Raw genomic sequence first — 409 nt, forward strand, 5'->3', positions numbered from 1 at the left:
CCCCAAGGGGGGGCAGCGGGTCCCTCGGGGGGGGCAGGCACAGGGGGGCCGCGGTTGCCGGGTGGGCTTGTCAGTGTTGCCAGCCCCTGTCCCCAGGCCGCGGACCGAGTTTGCAAGGCCTCTGGAGAGGGGCTGGTGCGGGTTTGCACCTCCCGAGCTCATTTCAATCCACCCGCAGCTTCGGTTTGACTCAACTAAGTCGTTTTTCCAATGGCCAAGCGACGACGCTTCGTTTGTTTTTTCATTTCCTCATCTTCGTACGACACCCCGAGGCTGAGTACAGCCAGCTGTAACGGGACAGTTTTCCTGAGCAGATTAATGCATTCCCCGCTCCCGTAAGGATGCTGCCTGGAGGGATACAGCAGCGTGGGGATGTGGGGCAGGCGTGGGGCAACACGCTGGGGATCCC

The sequence above is a fragment of the Phaethon lepturus genome, unplaced genomic scaffold, assembly GCF_000687285.1.
Source record: "Phaethon lepturus isolate BGI_N335 unplaced genomic scaffold, ASM68728v1 scaffold33157, whole genome shotgun sequence".
Taxonomy (NCBI): domain Eukaryota; kingdom Metazoa; phylum Chordata; class Aves; order Phaethontiformes; family Phaethontidae; genus Phaethon; species Phaethon lepturus.